This window comes from Lepisosteus platostomus, chromosome 27, assembly GCF_059453375.1.
Source record: "Lepisosteus platostomus isolate fLepPlt1 chromosome 27, fLepPlt1.hap1, whole genome shotgun sequence".
Classification (NCBI taxonomy): domain Eukaryota; kingdom Metazoa; phylum Chordata; class Actinopteri; order Semionotiformes; family Lepisosteidae; genus Lepisosteus; species Lepisosteus platostomus.
The window spans coordinates 13,780,106-13,793,272 of NC_142637.1; positions in this window are offsets into that span (position 1 = coordinate 13,780,106).

A 13,167-nucleotide genomic window follows, 5' to 3' on the forward strand; every position below is an offset into this window, starting at 1 on the left:
TGGAGCTCATACAGCTGTGTCTGGAGAGGATCCAGGGTATCAGCGTCAGCCCCACGGCTGGGCAGCTTGTTCCCCCCTCCCGCACCTCTCTCTGTACAGTTGAGGCTCCTGTCCTGACTGGTGGAGGTCATACAACTGTGTCTGGAGAGGATCCATGGTATCAGGGTCAACCCCACGGCTGGCAACTTGTTCCCCTCTACCACCCCTCTGTGCGTACAGTAGAGCCTCCTGTCCTGACTGGTGGAGCTCATACAGCTGTATCTGGAGAGGGAGAGAGAGAGGGGTGCGGAACCAGGAAACTATTTACATGGAAAACGGGCGATCTCCCCAGCCCGTATGCCCCTTTCACTGTGTGGCAGCTGCAATAGTCAGCGGCTTACCTAAACCCCGCCCTGACCACTCCTGTCCTGCCCCTCATCGCGCACCCCAGCCGGGTGTTCTTCAGCCGCCCCCCAGGGCGAATGCGCTACAATGCTAAAAATAAGATACACTCTGCAGACATTCACAACAGCGACTGTCAGAAGATAGGACACAGCAACTCAGACACCCATTGAATGGAAAGGGACACTTTAATGTTCTGTGCGGGTGGTACAGCACCCCACCGCGCCCGCGCGCCAGCAAAGAGAGAGATACACACCAGTTTTCATTGTCAAAAAGTAATTATTTTTTACTTTTGTACAATTTGTTTTACATTCCTCTTGTTTAACAGGAATGTTTTGTTTCTGGACAGACTGTTAAACTAGGGGAAAGAGTGCCTATGAAAGACGGGTTCCTTTCGCGAAGTCTGGAGACATTAGAAGCTTGCCACACCACGGACTGTTACACCAACGCATTAGCAAGTTAAAGCTATCCCATTGAGGAGCTGGGCGCAATAATTGTTTTGTTCCTTGATTTTCTGATCTGCAAGGCCATTTGAATTCTGTCTGGCATTGCCAGATTGTGAAAAAATAAAAGTATTTAAATCACAAGATACAATCTACAGACATTCACAACATATACATATCTTAAAACATTTACATATCTTGTTAAATTATTACTTTAAATATGTACTTTAAGTTACTGAAACAGCCAGTTAATAAAATCGTTGCAATTTTGTTCTTGTTTGGAGGTGGGGATATTCTGACAACAATTGATTTAAAGACAATCGGTCAAAGTGAAATGAAATACAATATTACGCTGGGTAAACGTTCCGAGGTCAAATTCTTCCGTGATGGGGGTACCTTTAAAGGTCTAAGCCGGAAACCATCATTTTTGTCTCATTTTTGATTCTCTCTTCCAAACGAGAACAAAATTGCGACAATTTTATTAGCGGGCTGTTTCAGTAACTCAAAGTATTTATTTAAAGTAATAATTTAACAATAAATCCCGCACCCAGCAGAAGAATCCTACACCGTTGGGCTGCTGAGCAAGGCCCTTAACCCCAACTGCTCCAGGGGCGCTGTACAATGGCTGACCCTGTACTCTGACCACAGGCTCTCTCCCTATCTCTTTCATCTGTGTGTCTGTGTATCTCATGGAGAGCAAGCTGGGGTATGCGAAAAGATAATTACTAATGCAAGAAATTGTAAAGGGTTAATAAAGTAATGTTGTTGTATATCTAAGCAAGTGTGCCTGCATCCCTCTTCTGCACTATAGGCATGGCTTTTATTCTGTTTGCTCCATTTCTAAAACTTTTTGCTCATGTGCATTTTTGTATTTTTTTACACCTCTAGCACTTTAACGTCCTGAATTTTCATTTGCCTTAATTTGTAGAATGAATTTGAGTTTTAGCCTTAAAAATCTTAAGTTTTCACTATCTTTTGTTTCTTGTCCTACAACTGTTATTATTGATCACCATGACTTCATTCAGCCTTTCCTGAACGTCTATGACAGGCAGAGAGAGTGCTGTTTCTGGTGCGATCTTTTGCAGCTGACATTTCACTGTTTTAAACGAACAAGAAATTAGATTGCTCATAAATCACTTATTCTATATAAATACAGCGTAATTGCCCTCCGAAAATCCGAAAATTTTCTTGTTCGTTTTAGAGACCTTGATCGAAACTGATTTTAGATGTCAGAAAGGATTTATTTTCTCTGTATTTCCTACATTGCTTTGTCGAGATTTTAACTTTATATTTAGGCTCAGATTTCAACTATAAATCGTACACTAATTAAAAGCAGTAAATACTGATGTTTTGCTCCCTCTTACCACAAAAATATATATGTTTTGTAGCTGGGATGAACTTTATTTCGTACGCGTAGCTACTGCGATTTGGACACGAAGCGGTTAAAGATGGCGGCAAATCAGGCACCCAGAGAGGGGGGGGGGCGTCTTCTCGCCTCCATAACTAAAATGCCAAATAGGAGTGGCTTAAGCGACATACACAGTCGTGTAACTGACAGTTTGAGGTAGCCTATCGTGTAAATTTCGCTTTGTTGCTGGTTAAGCTTTCGAAACTCTGCCCCAAAGTCATGTGACTGATTTTTCGCCCTGTTTCGTTGGTTAAACGCAATGATCACAAGCACCACCATGGTAACTGGGATGTGTAGATTTTAATTCCGTTTGAATTATAACTGTACGTACTGTCTTCATATTTGGCCAGGGCTTTAAAGAGAAGGCGCGCCAAAAAATTTCGGTGCCGTCGTCTCCGCTTTAAAGGTACAACCGTGCTGGAAGAATTTGACCTCGGAAGTTTGCCCAGCGCACTTCAAGTACTGCACCTTCTCACACGTGTAGCCAGCTGCGTTGAGCCGTGGTTATATGATGTCATCTTTTATTTTATTATTTTATTTTGTGAACTTCCCCCAGATGAGTTCCGTTTTTCTGTATGGAGTTGGCTTTGCGACAGCCCTTGGGGTTTGTGAAGGTGCCCCTGGGGTCACAGGCGGCTCGTTTCTCTGGGGAGCCCTCAGACGCGCTGTGGCCGCCAGTCGGGTGAGACGCCAGCGGCATTTTTAATTTTATTTTCATTACAGATTCGTGTGGCGACATTATATATATATATTATTTCTGTAGTGGTACAGTTGTGTGCCAGATGAATCGCGGTAATGCACGAAGGTGATGTTTAATGCCTCACACGGTGTTGACCCACATGTTGTGTTTTGCTGAGCAGGAGAGAGAGAGACATTCAGCGTGTGACGCCAACGGGTTTTCTGTTCTAGAGGCTCTGTCATCCGTTGTGTTATAATTGTTTTTTCTTATTTAGTATTTCAGGTGTGTCGATTTTATGAACCAAATGTTAACGTACAACACGGGAAAAGGTGCATTGTAGAGTAAGATAACGGATATCTGCTTGTATCGTGGAGAGGACGTATAATGTGCTGAAAGATGGGAAGAGAAAGGGGCGATTTCTGCGCGCATTCTAATCATTGTGATTGATTTGATATTGATCTGATATGTGTGGTCATGTGAATGTACATAGATGGTGGGTATGGTGTTAATAATATATGATATGATATAATTACTTGTATATATCATATATCATTCTTTCTATTTTTATATATGGTAATCCTTCTAGATATTATGATTCTGTTTCCCGAAAGCGTCGTAGCGCTAAGAACATCGTAAACTCGCTCTTAAGCTCGATCGTTAATTGACGAGTGTTTCCCAAAACCCATCGTAACTGAAGTAGCACGTTAAATCCTTCGTCATCTACGTGCTCCCCGACCCGCTCGTTCATCACTAAGTGCTTCTTAAACTGGCCTCCTCCTGCCCACCCTGAGCGCCAGAGATCGCCAGACAGAGCACAGTCACTTCACGGCAGGGGCATCCTCTGGGAATACAGGACACTAAGAGTTTATATGAAGGACTTTGATATTGTGTTGTACTGTGTCAGAGGAAATTCGAAAAAAGAACATTTATTTATACAGTGATGAATTTATGAGTCATCTTGGGTATATTTCATATTCATTTTTATACTTGACTAGATGATATTATTTTCAGTATGAAACGCAAGGCGGGCTGAGAACAGCACCTGGGTTCTACCGGACTGTATAGCGGGACGGAGGCTGGGATACAGTCTCTTCCCTTCAGGTGTGTGTGTGTGTTAGTGAAGGTGCAGCGCTGTAACCCCTGTCCCTGTGTGTGTACCTTTCCCGATTCGAGTTAATAAATGTGTTGTTCAGCCCCAGTCCTGAGTCCCACGCCTGCTCCATTCCGTACCCAAACCCGCGGTCGATACCGCGTAGTTCAACACCGTTTGATGTTCTGTCGTGATTGTTGACGGTAAAGCTTAGATCTGCTTGTTTTTAAATTTGATTATAGGTCCTGTATTTGTTGAGTGACACATGCCAAGCTTAGTAGTTAATGTTTCCATTGAGTTCCAGTACAGCCAATAACTCTAAATAACAGTTTTTTCTTATGAAATATTGTGATTCTTAACTATGGCAGCGCGCCAAAAAATATTGCTTTAAATCAAGGACGTCGTGCGGGACGCATACACTGTCCACGCAGTTAATCTTGGTTTTCTTTTACGGCATGTCAGTCATTTCTTTTCTTTGCTCTTAGAAACAATAAGGTCCCTTTTTGTGCCTATCTATATGCTTTTGCTTAAACTATGATGTCAAGTTTACTTCATATTCCTTTTCACAACTTTATTTCATCCCACTGAAGGACCAAAACCGACACCATATAATGAAAGAATTGTCAATCGATTGTTTACATACGTACATACGTACATCGTAAAGTTGCTTGAAAGTCTCTAAGATTAGTTGTTTTCGGGAAACTCACCCCTGTTCTTTATCCTTCTGCTCTCACTGTGTTTATTACCGCCATCTACTGTCTCCTCTAACTGTGTATTGTCATCATGCAGATCTTGTGTATTATTTATTGTTGTTGGTTTCGTCATTCTATTAAGACGCCACCTTTCAAGGCGCTATATAACTTAATGTTTATTATTATTATTTATTTTTTTAAAGTTGTACATTCTGACGCCATGAGATTTTTAGATTTTGAGATAATCATATTTTTGGCTTCTACAGCAAACAGTAACAATGCGCTTGAATGGTTCTGCAAACGTTTAGCTGTATCTTTAAAGCCATCCTCATCTTTATCAGGTACAAAGAAAAGAAGGTAGGCCGGCTTCTGTTTGGAATGTTTTAGTAAGTTTTAATTTTTTAAACCCCAAGTAAACATATTTTGTGCCTTTCTCTGAACTTTTTTGCATTTCAGTTCAGTTGTTTTTAAGCTTATTTTACAGTTGCTAGGTTCTTGAACTGTGCAGTATTTCTTTTGGGTTTTGTGCAAATCATATTCTAACGGTTGGGGGGAAAAAGCACAGGTGCCATCCCACCATTAAACCCTGAAACTTACCTTAGCCGATTCTTCAACTAAACCAGACATGTTAACTAAGTGTTACAGTATGTTCTTCGAATGTGTGTCAGCCAATCAGATTTCAGGACTGGAATTATTGGTTTTGTAATAGGGAATATAGTATGGAATCACGTATCTAAAGAAATGAATAATGATATTAATTTAAGGCTCTGAATATCTAAAAATATGTATCTATATAGCAGGTAGTATTACTGTATTCCACTTTCTTTGTAAATACGGAATAACAGATTCACAACGCGAAGCTGTGTCACTCTTCTGGGTAAAAAAAAACGTTTTGAACACCCTGTTTTTAATAAGCTGCTGAGTAAAGAACAGGAATGTTCCTGCTGTCAGTCTTTACCGAAGATATCCCTAATAGTATTAATAATGAATGACCTTGGAAAAGCTGTAAACTCAAAGTATTACCCTGGTCCACATTCTTTGTAATCGTCTTTGTAAACAAAAAAACTTTATATTGTGTGACGATATAAAGTTTTCACGAAACCTCCTCGAGTTGTGAGAACACGTGCTTTGTGTATACAGCACATTGTGAATGTTTTCACAGCCTTCATTTTGTCGTTTTTATGGCATTTTTTGACCACGCACGAATATTCTTATGTCCATATCTTCGCAGGGGAATCAGTGCGAATTGTAATACTAATTAAATGACCGCGGGCACTTTCCACCCCCTCTACATTCTCCGAGTAGAATAGGCTAACCTTCTAATGAAAGACAGTCCACCCTCCCCCACGGAAAGGAAAAGTGCCCGCAGGCAGGCAGTATGGTCAGTAACAGTGAACAGTTTTAACTGCACTGCATCCCAGAGAATACCAGGGCGCATTTTTTCTACTCCCTGGCGGAAACGGGCTTCCATAAGAATCAGTATAGCTTCTGGGAAATCCATTTTTCCTGCATTAAAGTTGAACTCGTTCAGAGCGCCGTAAATTGCAAACTCCAAGTGTTTCATTATGAGCTGAAGACCCTCACAGCTGAAGAAAGATTCACAGCCGAAACAATATTATTAGAGTTCATAAAGCCTGTATTACGTACTATGCCTATGTCTGCAATACACCTTTGCTAGTTAATGCTACAGTACTTCACTTTCTCGGGCGTGATTTTTTTAGGTAAAATCCAGGCTAGCAGGCTTGTTTTGTGATCTTCCTAAGATTGTTGAGCGCGGTGTCAAAATGTTTCCATATGAAAGGCAGTGACGTCACCATCCTGAGGTGTGTGTAGTAGATCTGTGAAGTGGTTGAGCGTGAATTGTGGTGAGCCTCTGATTGGGGGAAAAAAAGACCATGTTCAAAAAATCCTAAAAAGAGAATTAAAGTTTCACATAACAAGGCATGAGGTGTGCTGGCAGCTGTGGGATGCAGTGGTGGCCTGGCATGGTGAGGTGCGCTGGCAGCTGTGTGGTGTGACGCAGTGGTGGCTGGCATGCTGAGGTGCGCTGGCAGCTGTGTGACGCAGTGGTGGCCTGGTACGGTGAGGTGTGCTGGCAGCTGTTTGACGCAGTGGTGGCTTGGCACGGTGAGGTGCGCTTTCAGCTGTGTGTGGTCTGACGCAGTGGTGGCCTGGCACGGTGAGGTGCGCTGACAGCTGTGTGACGCAGTGGTGGCCTTGCACGCTCAGGTGTTCTGGCAGGTTTGTGATGCAGTGGTGGCCTTGCACGGTGAGGTGCACTGGCAGCTGTGTGGTGTGACACAGTGGTGGCCTGGCATGGTGAGGTGCGCTGGCAGCTGTGTGGTGTGACTCAGTGCTGGCCTGGCATGGTGAGGTACGCTGGCAGCTGTGTGGTGTGACGCATTGGTGGCCGGGTACTTTGAGGTGCGCTGGCAATTCTATGATGAAGTGGTGGCCTGGCACGGTGAGGTGCACTGGCATCTTTGTGGTGTGACACAGTGGTGACCTGGCATGGTGAGGTGCGCTGGTGGCTGTGTGGTGTGACGCAGTGGCGGCCTGACACGCTGAGGTGCACTGGCAGCTGTGTGGTGTGACGCAGTGGTGGCCTGGCACGGTGAGGTGCACTGGCAGCTGTGTGGTGTGACACAGTGGTGTCCTGGCACGGTGAGTTGTGCTTTCAGCTGTGTGATGCAGTCGCTGCTGGGCACAGTGAGGTGCACTGGCAGCTGTGTGATGCAGTGGTGGCCGGGCACGGTGAGGTCTGCTGGCAGCTGTGTGATGCAGTTGTGGCCTGGTACGGTGAGGTGTGCTGGCAGCTGTGTGGTGTGACGCAGTGGTGGCCTGGCACGGTGAGGTGCGCTGGCAGCTGTGTGGTGTGACGCAGTGGTGGCCTGGCACGGTGAGGTGCGCTGGCAGCTGTGTGATGCAGCTGTGGCCGGGCTCGGTGAGGTGTGCTGGCATCTGTGTGACGCAGTGGTGGCTTGGCACGGTGAGGTGCACTGGCGGCTGTGTGGTTTGACGTAGTGGTGGCCTGGCACGGTGAGGTGCGTTGGTAGATGTGTGACGCAGTGGTGGCCTGGCACGGTGAGGTGCGCTGGTGGCTGTGTGGCGTGACTCAGTGCTGGCCTGGCACGGTGAGGTGCGCTGGTGGAAGTGTGGTGTGACTCAGTGCTGACCTGACACGGTGAGGTGCGCTGGTGGCTGTGTGGTGTGACTCAGTGGTGGCCTGGCACGGTGAGGTGCACTGGTGGCTGTGTGGTGTGACTCAGTGGTGGCCTGGCACGGTGAGGTGCACTGGTGGCTGTGTGGTGTGACACAGTGGTGTCCTGGCACGGTGAGTTGTGCTTTCAGCTGTGTGATGCAGTGGCTGCTGGGCACAGTGAGGTGCACTGGCACCTGTGTGGTTTGACGCAGTGGTGGCCTGGCACTGTGAGGTACGCTGGCAGCTGTGTGGTGTGACGCATTGGTGGCCGGGTACTTTGAGGTGCGCTGGCAATTCTATGATGAAGTGGTGGCATGGCACGGTGAGGTGCACTGGCATCTTTGTGGTGTGACACAGTGGTGACCTGGCACGGTGAGGTGCGCTGGTGGCTGTGTGGTGTGACGCAGTGGCGGCCTGACACGCTGAGGTGCACTGGCAGCTGTGTGGTGTGACGCAGTGGTGGCCTGGCACGGTGAGGTGCACTGGCAGCTGTGTGGTGTGACACAGTGGTGTCCTGGCACGGTGAGTTGTGCTTTCAGCTGTGTGATGCAGTGGCTGCTGGGCACAGTGAGGTGCACTGGCACCTGTGTGCTTTGACGTAGTGGTGGCCTGGTATGGTGAGGTGCGCTGGCAGCTGTGTGATGCAGTGGTGGCCGGGCACGGTGAGGTGCGCTGGCAGCTGTGTGACGCAGTGGTGGCCTGGCGCGGTGAGGTGCGCTGGCAGCTGTGTGATGCAGTGGTGGCCTGGCACGGTGAGGTGCGCTGGCAGCTGTGTGACGCAGTGGTGGCCTGGCACGGTGAGGTGCGCTGGCAGCTGTGTGGTGTGACGCAGTGGTGGCCTGGCACGGTGAGGTGCGCTGGCAGCTGTATGACGCAGCTGTGGCCGGGCTCGGTGAGGTGTGCTGGCATCTGTGTGACGCAGTTGTGGCCTGGTACGGTGAGGTGTGCTGGCAGCTGTGTGATGCAGTGGTGGCCTGGCACGGTGAGGTGCGCTGGTGGCTGTGTGACGTGACTCAGTGGTGGCCTGGCACGGTGAGGTGCGCTGGTGGCAGTGTGGTGTGACGCAGTGGTGGCCTGACACGGTGAGGTGCGCTTGTGGCTGTGTGGTGTGACTCAGTGCTGGCCTGACACGGTGAGGTGCGCTGGTGGCTGTGTGGTGTGACTCAGTGGTGGCCTGGCACGGTGAGGTGTGCTTGCAGCTGTGTGACGCAGTGGTGGCCTGGTACGGTGAGGTGCGCTGGCAGTTGTGTGATGCAGTGGTGGCCGGGCACAGTGAGGTGCACTCGCAGCTGTGTGGTGTGACGCAGTGGTGTTCATCAGGCACAAGTTCATCAGTGAAGAGACCACTGGCATTTTTCCTTCCCCCTACATTCTCAGAGCAGAATCGAATTTAATATTAGCATAATTTATTACAGTGCTAAGTTTAATATTTTTTATTTACTAATAGTTTATGCTAACACCTAACTTTTTTAACGTGAGAAGTACTAATGTAAGTACCTACTGTACTGTACTTAAGTACTACCATAAGAAGTACTGCTGTATGCAACAAAAAAAAAGGAGTGGTGAAACAGCCCTACTCATACAGTATCAGTATCAACAGACATTGTATCAGTATCAGTTCTTGCTTTGTGCTGGGTTTAGGACTTTTCCAAACATAGGCTTTCAGCTAATGCCATACCATCTCTATTGGATTTAAATCTGGAGATTCGGCTGGAGTTTTCACCCAGTTCACTCGTTCTGCTATAAGCCTCGCCCTTGCTGCTGTGTGTTTCGGATCGTTGTCTTGAAAGAGACTGTGCCTTGATCCAATGTGCTCCCTGATATATGGGGCGGCATGCTGTGTGACCCCGACTTCCTCGAAGAATTCCCGATCCATAATTCCTTCGAAATAAAATTGTTTTTCAAGCAATGTAATGCAAGGTGCTTTCTAACGTTGGGCAATGTGTTTTTTCTCGAAATTTTGTTTCGAGAGAGTAGATAAGTAATTCAAGTGTTTATGATATGTCGCTGTTGTGAATGTCTGTGGAGTGTATCTTATTAGCCTGTCCTGACTGGTGGAGCTCATCCAGCTGTGTCTGGATATCTTGGTCAAATATTCGGGTAGTATGTTTTGTCTGTTTAGGGTTCTGTAGCATTCCACAGGGCTGGGCAGCTTGTTCCCCCCTCCCTCCCCTCTCTGTGTACAGTAGAGCCTCCTGTCCTTGCTGGTAGAGCTCATCCAGCTGTGTCTGGCTAATATTAAAGCCAGTACTTTAATATTGTTTTCTGTATGTTTATCAATAGTGGATATTGCCCTAATTCGGTCCTGCACCCGTTGTTAGGTGTTTTTTAGGTGTTGTTAGGGCTTCTACCAAATATGAACACATGGCTTTAAAATGTATACAATTGTAATATTTCCTTTTTTCCCATTGAAAGTATAACATATGTGGTGTGAGAAAGAGGTCCTCATTTAATTGCATGAAACTCTGGCACTGGCGCAACAAACTGAACAAAGTTCAAGGGGGTATACGCTTTCTGTAGACACTTTATTTCCTCTTTTTCCATACTCTAAGAAATGATTTGGGAAACCTGTGGGACACTGGAGGTCATTATACATGAGCCTCTTTCTGCACCTTTTAAGCCATTGAAACCTAGTTGCCTTGTTACAAGGTCTAATATTACAGTAGGTGTGGTTTCCGTCTCCTAATTTCTGAGAATGATCAAATTGGGGAATAAGTTGTAGGGAATACCACTCTTGCACTTCTAAGAAAAGACTATCTCAAATGAAACTCGCTATAGAAAGACATCTTGTTGAAAAATTCTTTGTTTTTTGTCATTTCTAAAGAAAAAACATTCATCAAGTCCTTCACAAATGTTTTGTTTGTGACTTTCTCTGTTGTTCCCTTTCACACTCAACTGAACTATGTGTTATGTCTTGTAAACGTAATCAAACATTTCACTTAGGTGTGTGGGTTTACACAAACCCATATTGTATGAAACATTCAGTTTTTCATTCAAGTTTTTTCTAACAATTGCATCCATGCTAGGACTACAGTAAACAACACTTTTTACTAAAGTAAATGAAATTGTTCATTAAACAAGACACATTGTTTTAAATGTATGCAATACGACGACACTAAAAACAACACTGAAACTTTTCATTGAAATACTGGACGAGATTGTGCATATTCAATGGATTTCTCCTGGTGCTTTTTTTCATCAGTCTTTTCATATTCTTGTTCTCTACTCAGGTGTCTCCTGTTCCTTTGGTGATGTCTGCTGTACACACATGGTATCATACACTTGAGCAAAGTGTGATACCACCGTTTGTTCTTCTCCTAAAATAAAGATGAACATTGACAAAAGTCAGAAGCACTCTTTTCTTTGACAGACGAACAAAACAATGCAAGAATAACCATACTCTCTGTTCCTTACTCATTTCTACCTACCTGTTTGACCACTTTGTCTGCTTCAGTCAGGACAGGGTGCTGGGGCTGACTCTGAGCAATCTGAGAAGAGCTCTCTGTGATCTTCTCCCCTACAGTGGCTACATTGTACTCTGTTTGAAATCCAGGTATCGCCTCCGGTAAGTTCCTCGGTCCTTTTTGGGACTTGAAAGGGTAGAATCATTTTGTGACTACATTTCCTTGTCATGCACTGATATGTTCTGGTTTGTGTTCGATTACTGCAGGCGTTCAAGTACTTTCTTTTTGTTCTAGATTGGCAGTGTTTGAGATGGTAGGAACTTGTCATTTTCTCAACTCTGAATGCTCTGTAAACATACTATTTTAGCAATTCTTAGAAATCTGAAAGCAGTGTTACCTGTATCATTTTTTGTCTTGGTAGTAGTATTGCAGCTCCAACATCAGCACTTAAATAATGGTTTGTGATGTTACTTGTCCTTGGAGTTAGTATACTCCTGAGAAGTCAAGAGAAATCTTACGTAAGCATTAATTATGTTTCACTTTTGAAAGCAAAGTACGGGTCAAGTACTTTGAAGGCATTTGTTGATACTTTTAAGCACTTTCGTTGATTATTATTATCCTTCAATTAGTTATCACAAGTCCAACATTCTCTACATGATCTCACTCCATATACAGAATGTGGGAATACAATTGTTTTAAGGAAATGCCACTGAATAGATAGTAGCTGCACTCTACAAAGATGAATTTGCTAATTAATCAGTCAGGGACACAGCTTATACTTCAGTAGTCTTAGATCATGTAATGATGATTATTGTACTTTATAACTAGCAAAATCCCCATATCCTGTTCATTGCCCCTTTTTCAGTTATGTGGATTGACTTATCCCTGAAGTGGTTAATTCTCACCTTGACATCTCATAGAACAACTGAATCTCTACCAAGGGTGAATGTGTCCTTCCTCTTAATGTCTAAAAGAAAAGGTTAAAATTCATTGAAGCAAAATGCAACAACCCAAAATGTTGGGGAGGTCGTTTCCACAGTTATTTCATATGACAGTGCTTGGAGTGAAACTACATGACCATGGTGAAGAAGAAAAAACACTTTACCTTGTTCCTCCTGACTGATGTCCTTATGCGTGTTTTGCACAGTTGAGCGTTTTGTGTCTTGTCGTCTGTGTAGGCAACAGCCCTCTTCCCTGGGATAGAACTAGATGATATTTAGACACGTTAATTTGACTTCTCCATTGCTCACATTGATGTGGATATGATTATAATGCTCTGTTTTGTGGGCTTCCCAAGAAAACAATAAATCCCTTACTACTTGTTCGAAATGCAGTAGCACAGATCCTAACAAATACAAGAAAGAGAATATCATTCCTGTTTTGAAAAAACTTCACTGGTCACCTGTATTATCTAGGATAAATTTGAAAGTTCTTTTACTTGTTTTTAAAGCTTTAAGCGACCTAGCATGTCTGTACCTTACTGAATGTCTGTCTTCATATGTTCCTATACGTGACCTGAGATCTGCACATACTGGCCTACTGCAAATACCACATGTGAAATGCAGAAAGAGTGGAGAGGCTGCTTTTTGTTTTTATGCTTCCAAATTATGAAACTCACTTCCACTTTTTATTAGGCAGTCAAGCTCGGTACATTGTTTTAAAAAACATTTGAAAATGTTGCTTTTAGTTAAAGTGGTTCTTTGTTCTTTCTATTTCTGTTTCTTTTTTTAGTTCTCTTTAATTGTTCTTATTTTATTACGACTTTCCTAATTTTTATTTATTTAATTGACATGTATGTTGCTTTACTGTATTGCTGTATTTTCCTTTACAACTGAAAGTATATCTCTCAATTTTAATATTTTATTTTT